General features: G+C 35.7%; 1 protein-coding gene across 2 annotated transcripts in view; it reads left to right on the top strand.

Moving 5' to 3' along the window:
• Nucleotides 1–14,550, top strand: part of GPC5 (glypican 5) — a 1,476,320-nt gene that overhangs the window by 544,654 nt on the left and 917,116 nt on the right. The gene's annotated exons all lie outside the window — the stretch shown is intronic.

The raw sequence follows: 14,550 nt of genomic DNA, 5'->3' as shown, positions 1-14,550 counted from the left end.
CTGTTCGTGACAGTCTGTTATATAATTTGAAATTTGGGGTCTTTCTTTGTCTCATGGTTTCTCTGAAAATAAAGCTTACTGTTTTGTGGGGATTTTTTTTCCTTCTGTTTTCTGGGAGAAGTAAGATGATTCAGAACTAAGTGCTGCCATGGAAATGTAAGAATCTTTGCATGTGTTTAAATTATAAAAAGGCAATATTTAAATTTACCATTACTCCATATGCTTCTCCATCTACCTCTTTTCAGAAAATTTAGTTTGCTGTTTTAGGTTTTACTCTCTAACATAATTATATATAAAACACAATTTCAAAAAAATGATAAGAATAATCTAGGCTGTTTTTGAAGGGAAGTAGTGAGGCCCAACATCTACAGAAGCTTTCTTTTTTGGTAATCAATTCTGTATTTTCTGTAATATATATTTACCTACGTAGGTGCAAATTATCACTAACACCTCAGATTGCATGTTACGTGACAGCTCCGGTAAGTCTAGTGAATGAACAGCAGATGTCACTGTTGGATGAAATGAGCTGGTCTGCTCATCCCACCTTCTCTCATCTGAAAGTGTCTTTCAGGGTCCAAATCCTGGGGTTTATAGATAACGAGAAAAAAAAAAATTAAAATTAAACTCAATACCTTGAGTCAGTTTCATAGCTTGGCCTGGTACCTTAGGACATAGGATATAAGCCAGCTTTGCAATTAACTAAACTTTTTCATTTGAAATTAAAGCACATTTTTTTTTCAGAGTGTATTCTGCATAGTGGAAAATGACCTGAGATGTTTGAATTCTGAATTCTTGTGTCTTACTTTGTGCTATTGTTTCCAGTTTTTCAACACATACCTGGAGGTTTAATTCCAGCAGCATTCCATCTGTTCACGCAGTGCTTTTAAGGCACACGTGACATTGGTAACCATTGCACACAGAAGAACCCTTTAGTATTAAAATGTAGAATTGAGCAAGGTCAGATTACTTTTAGTGTATTCATCTCCAAAAATTCACCTTCTAATATATTTTACTATACAATGTTACATTTTCAGGTACCCATTTTCAATCCTTATTCATACTGAGGATTCTAATTTGGATACTTGTAATTTTCAGATAGCATTCATTTTATGTAAAAAAACTAAAGAAAATGACAGCATTTCCTAGGTTTGGAATCTCACTACCTCTATTCTCCTGCTGGCTCCTCCTGCTAACTTTTGAGTAATTTCTCCCTTTCTGGGTCAGGAATTCTTCTGGGTTACAACTTATGTTCAACCAGTATATTGTTATTAATTAATTAAGTTTAATTTTGGTCTCCAATTTTCGACTTCATAATTTATTCCTACTCAACTATTCTTCATTTTGTTTCGCCACTCCATTGTAGAAGGAACACCAATCAAAGAAGCATGACATTTTAATCTTAATTTCATCAGCCCTTGATTGACAAGCTCATATAATTCTTGCTGCCTAATGTGCTAGTAGAGCAGTTGAGAGCATGCCTGAGGAAAAAGTGGCATAGAAGACACATTCAGTCTTTTGAAGCATTAAAGTTAAAATTATTTAGTAGATTTCTGTCACTATTTATTTTGCTTCCAATTCTGCAATTACATTTTCCTAGTTGGAAGTTGGGATGGGAAGGAGCAGAGTTTCCCGTCCCCCCAACCCCTGCAACAACAACAACTCAGAGCACAGTGCTTGGACCATAATAGGCATGTAGTAGTTGTTGAGTTAATGAAAGAATGATTGAGTTGATAGCACTTTGGGAGGCCAAGGCGGGTGGATCACGAGGTCGGGAGACTGAGATCATCCTGACCTTGCTCAAGTCTACATTTTAATACTAAAGGGTTCTTCTGTGTGTAGTGGTTACCAATGTCACGTGACCATCCTGGCTAACACGGTGAAACCCCGTCTCTACTAAAAATACAAAAAATTTGCCAGGTGTGGTGGCGGGCGCCTGTAGTCCCAGCTACTCGGGAGGCTGAGGTGGGGGAATGGCATGAACCCGGGAGGTGGGGCTTGCGGTGAGCCGAGATCGTGCCACTGCATTCCAGCCTGGGCAACAGAGTGAGACTCCGTCTCAAAAATAATAAATAAATAAATAAATATACTTATAATGCTTATTCATGACTTTACTAATTTTAGTCTAATAATGTACAGCAAGCACAAGTGAAATTTGAAAAAGAAATTGATATTGAGAACGAGCATATATATTCATTCATTCATTAAATTAATATTCATTGAATGTGTACTACTTTCTAGGCACTGTTTTGGGCTGGGGATACGTGAATGAATTCTCTCCTGTGGAACCTGTAGTCTAATCTGGGAAAGAATTTGGTGAATGTTTTAGTCATTTTGAACTTTTTTTAAAACAGAAAAATCAATCAACTAAGTTATTTGTTAAACATAGGTCACTTTTTAAATGATGTTTAAAAATACCCCATGAGTTCATAAAATATGTGTTGAGGACAAAACAAATGCAATTTTAATAATACAACCATTTATTCAACTTTATAATTTCTCTCTGATGGCTAGATTTTGGCACATGTGATATGTACTTAAATCCATTTTGTAACAAACTGGGTTATATTGGATTTCTAGCATATGTTAAATACAAGGCAAACTGTAATGCTGCAGAGTCAATTACCCATGCAATGGCACAAATGCAATTTTAGTATGCTTTGTTAGTGTACATGTCAGTCATGTTTTTGTTTTTTCTTTTGTGCATTTATTACCATCAAGAGAGACATATGGTATGTCGGTGGTACAGCTTACTAAGGTGTCTGAGAAGGAGATATTAAGAAAGTGCACCAGATGGTACTTAGCTCCATAAGAGCACAAATGATTACCGGGTAGTCGTTACTAGCTTCTCTCCCTGATACTCATACATAACTCATGGCACCTATGGAAGCGACCTTCTAAATACTGATGTTTTATCTTTGAAATGTTCTTTGTGTGTTGCTGCCCATTTGTTTCGTGCTAACTCACTGTCCTATTATGTTCAGTTGTAACCACCCATTTAAGGTAAAAACGAAGGACAGTCATCTCCATGTCTTTTCAGTATTCAAATGAAAAAATAAAAAGAGGCCGATGTCACTTCCGAGTTTAACCTAGGGGTTTTCTTTATGTATGTACACTCAATCAAACTATGACTATTACAAATGGTTTTACCACTACAATAAAGATAGTTAATTCATAACTCTATAAAAATGAACAGTGAAAGATTAAAAAAGGAAAGCAACAATTCTAAACTACAAAATCTACTTCAAAAACCTACATACAGCAAAAAGAAAATAATATGAGATAAGCTTTATGGTTCAGGAGATACCTTTCTATAGCATCCTAAAAGGATGCTAAAGGTATAGCTTGCTAGAGTATGTGGTAGGAGAAGTTAACAGGGATAAAATCAATAACACTCCCATTATTTGATGGTCTATAGCCAAAGAATAATAGAAAGCAAGTGAAATGCTTAGCATAGCCATTTAATCCACTAAATTAGGTTTGTGAAAATGGGAATGCCAAATGCCTTAAGGCTTACTGCAGGTACAAAAGCAAAAAATCCGAGGTCAACCTAAGGATATTTTTAATATAAAATTAATGTACCTGCATTGTAAGCATTATATTATTTTATATGGTAGAAAGGAAAAAAAATCTTGTATTATTCTACTGTAAATGTGTATTCTTTGCTCTACTACATTTGCATGTCATTGTCAGCCTTTCACTTTGTCTTTAGCTAACAGGAACCTCTTGGCTTCACCCTTTGGAGAATTTGATATCATGAAAAATGGACTGAACTAGGAGAAGAGCCTTTGTTTAGACCACATGCTGAGGTCTAGTGGCATCAATTAAAAATATATAAATGCTTAATTAAGCTTTGGAGGGAACAGCCTATCTACAGAAAAATTTAAAACTTGATCATGGCAGGTACAGAGTACATTAATTTTGTTGACGTTAGGGTCAACAGATTCTATTAATTTTCACTATACCTCTCTTATGATTTGCCACCACACCATTCATACTCTAACCTTATTTCTCCTCACACCAGTAACAGAATTTTTCCCTGAGTTTTACTAAAACTGCCAAGTTTTTTTTTTTTTTTTTCATGAATTAATATCTTTCGCATTCTCTTCCTTCAGCCTGGGATGAAATTCTCTGCTCCCCTCCCTCCTCCTCCCTCCCTGCCCCACCCTCCACTAATGCACATCTGTGTTTTGGTTTCTACACCAAATGCGCTACCTTCAATAAGCATCCCACAAATCCACAGGGAACTTTTATTACTCTACCTTCTGTGCTGTCTAAGCACTTGGCTCAGAATGAGAGATCTGTCTGAATTTCAGATCTACAAATTACTCATTGTGTGACCTTGGACATATCCATAATATTTTTGAGGTTCAGTTTTATCTTCCTTAAAATTAGAATAAAAATACCAAATTCCTATGTTTCATGAGAGTAAAATGAGATGACGTTTGTAAGAGACTCAGCGCAGTGTCAGCATCTACCATGTGCTATATACTCTGCGTTTTCTACTGTTGATGCTAGTGAAGATTTTTAGTATTTGCTTTATGCCAATAGCTCTTCTAAGTGAACTCTATGTGTAATAACTCATTTAATGGTAGCTATTATTATCCCTATTGTAAGAAATTGACATTGGGGCACAAAGAGGTTTAGAAACTAGCTCAAGATCCCATTCCAGTAAATAGCAGAGAGAGAATTTGAACCCAGGGACTGTGGCTACAGAGTCCTCATTCCCTCTGCTGCCCACCACACCTAATACTATTTCTACTGCTATCACTACTCCTCCAATGGACAAAACTGCTCACACACTGTTTTAGGGTGTGTACTTATCACATTGTTTTATAAAATTTATGTGTATCACCCTACAACTAGTTTAAGAGCTCCTTGAGAGTGATTGAATTATCTGTTTTGCCCATTTAGCATGCTTGGCCTGTACTAAAAGCTTATTAAATATTTACTGAAGAATGAATTAACCAAGTTCAATAAACATGCAACAATTTTAGTAATTATAAATTACCTAAAAGATCATTTTATTCAACCCTGTAGGATCTCTGTTTTCTATCCGAGATGTTGTAAATATACCATGAATATATAAAATTTGAGAATTACTAAAACCGACAAACATTTTGTGTGTGTATATGCATGTGTGTGTGAATATATGTATTATGTATATACAGAAAGAGAGAGAGAAAGCAGGAAGAACTGTTTGTTGACTCTCTTGATTGTGAATTCTAAATGGAAAATGCAAACAAGTCTTCAGTGTTAAAGTACATTCATACTTTTAATTCGTTTAGCTCAGTCAGTTTACTTAATTTCAGCATTGCTGAAAGTTGTGTCAGAAGAGACACACCTTCTGAATGCCTAAATAGAATTTTGGTGACATTTTTAAAGCATTTATTACAGAAAAGCAGAAGATGCTTTCGGATATTAGTTTTCTGCCTACTGGCCACATTTTTACAAACATTAGGACTGTTTTCATACAGAGACCATATGGTTGACTACAATAGAATTAAGGAATAAAATTAGAGGTGTGTCTCCAAGGTAGAAGAAAGGAAAACATCAACATTAGTTGTAATGGTAGAAAAGTAAGTCCGTTTTGGTCTAAAAAATGTATGTTGCTCAATGAACTGAGCCATGTCTCATCAAATCAATATTTCGTTTGTCTAATTAGAAGTCTATACAACATATTTACTACTTCCAACAAGAAAGTTTTCCACATAAAATCTTTCTCTTATGAAATTATAAGTGCTTGAAAATGAGTAAATGGGTAAAGCTGTTTTTCTTGAAGAAGAGAGCCTCATTAAAATGATGACTGAATTATTTGATTTGAATAATTTTAAGTATAATGTAGACAATTAAACAACTGAAAACAATAACGACTTTTGAATGTCTCTTATTTGGTATATGTTCTGCTAGGTATTACGAATACAGAAATCAGTCTTGTCATATTACCATTTTGGGTGATATCTCTCTCTCTCTCTCTCTCTCTGTGTGTGTGTGTGTGTGTGTGTGTGTGTATTTGTGCATACTTGTGCTCCAGGCACTGCAGTGGATACTTTAGATAGATTTCTTCTATTCTTCACAACAAATATTCATTAGATGTTAGCACCACTTCAAAGATTAAAAAGAAAAAACAAATGCAGGCTCAGTGATGTTAAGTAATGTACCTGTTCACCCTGCAATTAAACCTCAAAGCCAGAGTGTGATCCTGAATCTGTCTGTTTCCAAAGCCTGTGCTTTGCATATCAAATCAAAAGTTCTTCAGAACATGGCACTGCTCTCACAAATCTATATTGGCAGATAAATACAAATAGCAATAATACAGTATAATAAGCAGTACGTTTGTAGTGATATATAAACAAACCAGAAACCTTGAGTTACCAAAAAGAATCTCTGAGAATGAAGCAATAAGGATCCCCCTAATGAGAGTATATGCTTGAGGAGCATAGGAAAAGGTTTTAACAAATACAGAAGAGAATTTTTTCCAGGTCTACAGGTTCATGAGCAAAGGAGAGGCCTATTGTTTCAGGCGCATTCAAGAAAAAAAATACGTAGTTTGATAATCCCTGAACAAAAAGATACATTAGATAAATATATGGAAATAGAGAGGTTGGCTAAACTGAGACTATGAATGCCATGCTGGATGTATTGGACTCTTTCCTTTGGGAAATGGAGAAATTTTGATGATGCATTATTCTGTTTTGTATTTTCAAATTCATCTTCTAAATATCAGAATTTAGAGGATAAATTGGATCAGTGGGATTTAAAGCAGATAATTAGACAATTATTGGCTTAATTCAACAAAAAGATAACTTGGTGTCCTGGAGAGGACAATAAAAATGAATATTAGAGACTTTTAAAAGTAATATAATCTCAAAAGTTTGCCACTAAGTGCAAATTGGTTGAGGAAAATTAAATGCTCGAAGTTGATGTCAAGATTTACGGCTTACATGGCATAGTGTTACCAACAGAGAAAGGGAACAAGCTAGCAAGGAAACTTGGAGTAGGTCATTGGCTAATTTTGCCGATATGTTGAGTTTGATGTTTTTGAGCTGGACCTGATGAATATTTAGAAATCTGGGAATTTGAAGTTAGGAGTTATTCTTGAAATTGTTTTTTGGTACTTCATATTATCCTCCGTACTTCAGAGGCTGGAAGCCTGAGAACTATAATTCCAAGAATTCCTTGCCAGGAGAGTTTAGAAATTTAAACTGGTTCTTGCTGTGGGCTGGACTCCATGTCACCCCTCTGAGGATAAAGCTGAAAATGTAGTAGCTACCAAGTATGTACAAACCAAATTACAAAATAAAATTGGTAAATCTCTTCTAAAATCAATCAGGGGAAAAATGATAGAAGACACCAATTAACTTGTAAAGAATAAAAAAAGGGTACATTGCTAATAATAGAATGTAATTATAATAGGATTGCCCTAGTTCATTCGGGCTGCTATAATAAAATACAATAGATTGGTTAGCTTATAAACAAAATAACTTAATTTCTAATAGTTCTGGAGGCTAGGGAGGTCCAAGATCAATGTGCTGACAGATGCTAAATCTGTAAAGGTTCCATTTCTTGGTTTATAAATGGGCCCCTCTTGCTGTGCCTTCTCATGGCCAAAGGGCCTAGCTAGTGCACTGGACCTCTTTCATAAGGGCACTAACCACAATTATGAGAGCTCTGTCCTCATGACCTAATCACCTCCCAAAGACCACACCTCTTAATATCAACCCCTTGGTGGTTTGGATTTTACAATATGAGTTTTGGGAGAACACAGACATTTGGACAATGGCAAAGATATAAAGAATAACTCTATGCCAATGTGCATGAACAATTACAGACACATCAAGAAAATTTTAGGAAAAAAAACTTTCTTATGTTGACAAAAAATTATGAATGGTTCTATATTTGTTATAGTAATTGATTCTGTGATTTAAAATCTTTAAATCTTAAAAAGATACAGTTCCATAAGGCTTCACTAGTAAGGTTTTGCAACCATTTTAGGAAGGCATGACATCGTTCTTATACCAAGTATGCTAAAGATAAGAAAAAGGGATGGCTGGTCCCAACATATTTTATAAAGCCAGCATATAATTAAAATTAAAGAATGTTAAAGAGATTGCAAGAAAGAAAAATAACAGCCCATTTTCTCTATGAATAATTACTTCAGATCCTAAACAAAATATGTGTAACAGGAATCAGTGATATATTGAAATAATAACACATACAGACCAATATTGTTTTATTACAGAGATGCAAGCTTGGTTTGATATTCAAATAAAAAGTAGTATAGGCATCAAAATAAATACAAATAAGCAAAGTAGAGGAGAAAATGTATATACATAAGCAACTCAATAGAAACGTAACAATATTTGATAAAATTTAACTTCCACGTGATAAAAATTAGAAACTACTACTAAGGGGAAATCCCTTAACATGATACGTTTCTAAAAAGAAAATCCATGAACAAACTTCAAATGCTGTAATTAAATGTAAATAATTAAAAGATTTCTCTTGATATTTGAAATGCAAAAAACATACTTTAAGTACTAATTCTGTTCCATAATTACTGTAGTAGATAGCCAATAAAATAAGACTGATATCTAAACAACCCAAAAATGTAAGGATTAAAGAGAAATAAAATCACTCTTACTGACAAATGATATAATTGTGTATCTGTAAAATCCCTAAAATTTCTAAAGCTAATCATGATTATAATTAATAACTGATTTTAGCAAGACTATTGGATATAAGTTTAATTTCATAAAATCAATCATATTCCTCATTTCCAACAACATACTCTAGAAAATATTTTAAAATGTACCATTAAAATGCCATTAAAATATCAGATAATGAGGAATTAATCTAACTGAAGATATACAAGATGTATAGCATGAGACTATATGACATTGAGAGAAATTAAATGAGATCTGAATAAAGGCAGGAATAGATCATGTTCCTGGACTGGAAAACTCAATATTGTAATATTGTTTATCCTCCAAAAATTAATCTAGATATTCAGTAAAATTCCAGTAAAATCTAATCTATGTGTGTTTATGTATTTAAATTAGCAAGCAGATTCTAAATCAGTTGGAGGAGCGCAAATAGCCAAGAACACTCAAATAAATTTTAAGTACAAAGTTAGAAGACATTATGCTTCTGCATAGTAATATTTATTATAAAGCGGTATTACATGTTATATTGTGGAAGATGGCTGACTAGATTAACCTGGTACACGTCTCCTGCACAGCGAAGAAGCAAAATAGCAAGTAGATAATCACACTTTGAATAGACGATCTAGTCTATTCACATCTCTTGTGCTAGCTGGAATAAAACAGAGAAGTGACAGGAAACACCCAAATCAAGGAAGAAGAGGGAAGCAAGGCAGCCTGGTTAGCCACCTGGGATTTGTTGGGCGCCCACAGAGGCACCCCAACTTAGGGAAAGGGTAAGTGGGAGATCCCCAGTGGTCCACATTCCCACTCCTAGCCATGGGAAAGCCCCTCAACCCTCACGGGCCCTGAGACTAACACAGGGAACTTCTGAGAGACTGTACAACACCATTCCTCCAGAGAAGCATAATAGCTTGTCCTGCGTTCCACACACTCCCTGAATTTTAAGCAGCTGCAGCATGGTGCCATTTGAGAGCTCAGTCCCCAACAGACTGTATCCTGTCCTGTGGCTAAACACATCTCTGCAACTCTGGAGCCCCATTGATATCGCCTGCCTGCAGTCACAGTTGCAGCTGGTTACTACCAACAGGGTCAAAGCATGAGCAGTTTACAAGCACCCTGAGGACAGGCTATGCAGCCCACAGCTGCCACCTATGGCTGAAGTACACACTCTCCAGCTGCCTGCCTACAGTACATCTGCTGCCACTGAAAGACAACCACCCTCCCCAGCCACTGCTGCTCCAACCAGAACATTTCACCAGGAGCTTGGGAATCACCTCCCCCATGCCTACCACAGCCAGCACCTGCATGCGCCACTGGGGAGCCTGAAGACAGGCCCATCCAGCTCAGTTTTCTCCCACCCCCCAATACTCAAGCATGCCACCTGGTAGCATGCATCTTGCCCAGCCTTGTGCACAACCATTGGCTCCTGAGTGCTTTTTCCAGGAGCAGGAGGTTGGGCCCACTCAACCTGCCATTGTCATCACAGCTGGCACCCACCAGCATGCATGACTTATGGGCCTGGGTACTGGCCTGCCCAGCCCATTGCAGCTCCCGTCAACACCAATAAGGACCTCTTGGGAGGCACAGGGTTTTCCTGCCACTGCTGCTGCCATTGCTAATGCCATGCCATACTGCCTAGAAGCTTGAGGATCCACTACCTGCCTGGCCCACAGCTGCCACTGTAGCACCCAAGAAAGCCACCAGAAATGGCCTGCCTGTGCCCACTGAAACTGTATACACCATCCTGTGTCCCAAGGAAAGGCATGTTAGGCCCACTGTTTCCACCACTGGGGCCTGAAGACTGACCTACCTGGCATCCCTATCCCCAGCAAGACTTTACCACAGCCTCCTCTAACAACTGCAAGGCACTAAGGAAATCAGAGACAATACTACCCTGTTTACAGCTGAAGAAATCATGTGGAAACTACACTAATGTGCACACCCAGAATCAAAGCCAAAGTACCCTATCCAATTATTAATAACACCATAGATACATTATCAGGAAAAAGTCCTTCCCTGTGAAAGCAAATTTTGAAAATAGGAAGAAGGGGCTTGTACAAGAGATGTGAAGATACCAAAGTAAGGACACAAGAAACATGAAAAAGCAAGGAAATTCGACACCTCCAAAGGGGCACAATAATCCTTCAGCAACAGGTCGCAAGGAAAAATAAATTTTTGAAAACCAAGAAAAATAATTCAAAGTAATGATATTAAATAAGCACAGTGAGATGCAAGAGACCAGAGAAAGACATTACAAAGAAACCAGAAAAACAATTAAGGGTATAAATGAGAAATTTGCCAAAGAGGTACATATCATATTAAAAAATGGAAATTCTGGGACTGAGGAATTCATTGAATTAAATAAAAAAATACATTTGAAAGTTTCAACAATAAACTATATCAGACAGAAGAAAGAATTTGAGAACTTAAAGGCAAGTGTTTTTGAAATAAATCAGAAAAACATTTTGTAAAAACGTTTTTAAGTGAACAAACCCTATATGACATGTGGAACACCATAAAGCAACCAAATATTCACATTTTCGGTGTCCCAGGAGGTGAAGACAAAGGGAAATGAATAGAAAACCAATTTAATGAAATAATAGCTGAAAATTTCCCAAATCAGCCCGAGATTTAGATATCCAGATACAGGAAGCTCGGAGATCCCCAAATACATACAATTCAAAAAGGTCTTCTTTATGGCACATGTCAAAAATCAAATACAAAGAGAGATTGTAAAATAGCATGAGAAAAGCACTTAGTCACTTATAAAGGAACAATCAGCAGATTTCTCAGCAGAAACCTTACAGGTCAGGAGAGAATGGGGTGATATCTGCAAAGTGATGAAAGAAAAAACTATCAGCCAAGGATACAGCAAAGTTATCCCTTATAAATAAAGGAGAACCAAAGTCTTTCCCAGATATACAAAAGCTGAGGGGATTTTTTACCACTAGACTCGCCCTCTGAGAACTATTTAAGGCAGTCCCACACCTGGAAGCAAGAGGATGATAACTACCATCATAAAAACACATGAAAATTTAAACCCCCTGTTAGAGCAAACATACAAAAAAAGGAAGAGAAAAAACTCAAAAATTACCACTACAGAAGACTACCAAACCACAATGATAAAAAGTAAGAGAAAGAAATGAACAAAAGATAAACAAAACAACCAAAAATCAATTAATAAAATAACAAAAATAAGCCCTCACATATTGATAATAACCTTGAATATAAACATATTGAACTGTCCACTTAAATGATATACACTGGCTGATACTTTTTAAAGAAAGCATGACTCAACCATATACTGCCTACAAGAAACTCACCTCACCCCTAAAGACACATATAGACTGAAAGTAAAGTGGGGGAAACAGATACTCCATGCAAACAGAGACCAAAAAACTAGCAGAGGTAGCTATACCTGTGTTAGATAAAACAGATGTTAAGTCAAGAACTGTAAAAAGAAAAAAAAGATCATTATATAATGATAAAGGGATCAACTCAGCAAGAGGATATAATAATTCTAAACATATGTGCACCCAAGGTCAGAGCACCTAGATACATAAACTATTTATTATTAGTGCAAAGGGAGGGAGACTCCACTACAATAATAGTTGGGGACTTCTGCGCTCCATTCTCAGCATTAGACAGATCATCTAGACAGAAAATTAACAAAGAAACATTGGACTTAAATTGCACTTTAAACTTCATGAACCTAACAGACATTTACATTTCATTGAACAGCTACAGAATACTCATTCTTCTCATCGGCACATGGAACATTCTCCAGGATAGCTCATATGTTAGGACATGAAAGAAATCTCAACAAAAAAATTTTAAAAATCAAAATCCTACAGTATCTTTTCACAACATAATGAAATAACATTAGAAATCAATAACAAGAGGAACTCAGGAAACCGTACAAATACATGGAAATTAAACAACATGCTCCTGAATTACAACTGGGTCAAGGAAGAAATTAAGGAGGAAATAACAAAGTTTCTTGAAACAAATGAAAACCTAAACACAACATACTCAAATCTATGGAATACAGCAAAAACTGTGCTAAGAGGGAAGTTGATAGTAATCCACACCTACATCAGAAAAACCAGTAAGATTTCCAATAAATAATCTAATAATGCACCTTGAGGAACTGGAAAATCAAGAACAAACAAAACCCCAAATTGCTAGAAGGAAAGGAATAACAAAGATCTGAGCAGAACGAAACAGAATGGAGACAACACACACAAGCACACACACACACACACACACACACACATGAATCAATGAAACAGAAAGTTGGTTCTTTGAAAAAAGAAACTAAATCAATAACCTACTAGGAAGATTAACCAATAAAAAAAGAGAAAAGACACAAATAAACAAAATCAAAAATGAAATGGGAAACACTGCAGCTAATACTACAGAAATACAAAGATCATCAGAGATTATTATGAACAACTATACACTAACAAACTGGAAAACCTAGAAGAAATGGATAAATTACTATACACATACAAACTATTAACACTGAAGGACAAATAAATAGAAAATCTGAACAGACTAATAATGAGTGATGAGACTCAGTCAGGAGTAAGAAGCCTCCCAACAAAGAAAAGTCCAGGACTGAATGGCTTCACTGCCAAATTCTACCAAACAATCAAAGAAGAACTAACACCAGTTCTCAAACTGTTCCAAAAACATGAGGAGGAAGGAATTCTCCTTAACTAATTTTATAAGGCCAGCACTAGCCTGATACCAAAACCAGCTTAGGACACAACAAAAAGAAAAACTACAGGCCAATATCCCTGATGAACATAGACACAAAAATTCTCAACAAAATACTAGCAAACTAAATTCCTTAACACATCAAAAGGATAATATAGCGTGATTTCAAATAATATATCGTAAGATTTCATATCGTAATATGTAATGATATATCGTAAGATATCGTGATTGAGTGAGATTTTCCCAGGGATGCAAGAATGGTTCAACACATGCAAACCAACAAACCTCATGCATCACATCAACAGAATTAGGGACAAAAGCCAGATGCAGAAAAAGCAGTTGATAAAATTCAACATCTCTTTATGATAAAAACTTTAAGCAAGTTTTTAACTAGGCATAGAAGGAATATACTTCAACATCATAGAGGTAAACCCAAAACTAACATCATACTGAATGGGGAAAAGCTGAAAGCCTTTCCTCTAAGAACTGGACAAGAAAAGGATGCCCACTTTTAACACTGCTATTCAACACAGTACTGAAAATCCTAGCCAGAGAAATCAGGCAAGAAAAAGAAATAAATTTATCCAAATTGGAAAAGAGGAAGTCAAAGTGTCCCTCTTTACTGATAATATGATCTTATTCTAAAAATAAACTAAAAATTTCACCAAAATACTCTTTACAGCTGATAAATGAATTCAGTAAAGTTTCAGGATACAAAATAAATATGCAAAAATCAGTGGCATACCTATATATCAATAATGAACTCACTGAGAAAGAAATCAAGAAAACAATCTCATTTACAATGGCTATAAAAAAATAAAATACTTAGTAATAAATTTAACCAAGAAGGTGAAAGACCTTAACAGGTAAAACCACAAAACACTGATAAAGGAAATTAAACATGAACAAATGGAAAGACATCCCTTGCTTTCCATTCAATATTATTAAAATGACTGCGTTATCCAAAGCAATCTACAGATACAATGCCACCTCCATAAAAAGACCAATTTCATTTTACATAGAAATAGAAAAACAACTCTAAAGTTTGTGGAACCAAAAAGAGTCCAAATACTCAAAATAATCCTAGGCAAAAACAATAATGCTGGAGGCATCACACAACTTGATTTCAAAATATATTACAAGGCTATAGTAAAACAACATGGTA

The sequence above is a fragment of the Symphalangus syndactylus genome, chromosome 15, assembly GCF_028878055.3.
Source record: "Symphalangus syndactylus isolate Jambi chromosome 15, NHGRI_mSymSyn1-v2.1_pri, whole genome shotgun sequence".
Lineage (NCBI taxonomy): Eukaryota > Metazoa > Chordata > Mammalia > Primates > Hylobatidae > Symphalangus > Symphalangus syndactylus.
This window is presented reverse-complemented; position numbering and strand designations above follow the sequence as displayed.